At 41.4% G+C, this 370-nt stretch overlaps 1 protein-coding gene across 1 annotated transcript in view; it reads right to left on the minus strand.

The window, feature by feature from the left end:
• Positions 1–370, minus strand: part of LOC107703354 (dedicator of cytokinesis protein 7-like) — a 76,603-nt gene that overhangs the window by 2,777 nt on the left and 73,456 nt on the right. The window lies entirely within an intron of this gene.

Consider the following 370-nt stretch of genomic DNA (forward strand, 5'->3'; position numbering starts at 1 on the left):
CAAACGAGGCATTTGTTGCATCCAGTGGGGACATAATTACGGATTATAATGACTTATACTGTATTTTTATGCTTTGCATCGCGCCGCGTAAAAACATAAAACCATGTCTGCATTTGTGATCGGAGAAAGGACAAACAACAAGCGCTACTCTACACTGCTCAAAACTCGCGTTTGAATCGTCAGTGGCAAATTCTTTAAATATGAAAACGTACTTCCAGTCTGTGAGTCAGAACAGCCGGCATTGTAGTCTACTCTTCCCGGAAACGTCCTCCATAAAATGCGTTGCACACATCAGAATCTGAGTTGAACTGTTCTGGAACAGTGTTGTAAATACAACTTAACCACTGATTTCTAGTCGTGTCCTCTTTTG

Source organism: Sinocyclocheilus anshuiensis, unplaced genomic scaffold (genome assembly GCF_001515605.1).
Source record: "Sinocyclocheilus anshuiensis isolate Anshui unplaced genomic scaffold, SAMN03320099.WGS_v1.1 scaffold58, whole genome shotgun sequence".
Taxonomy (NCBI): domain Eukaryota; kingdom Metazoa; phylum Chordata; class Actinopteri; order Cypriniformes; family Cyprinidae; genus Sinocyclocheilus; species Sinocyclocheilus anshuiensis.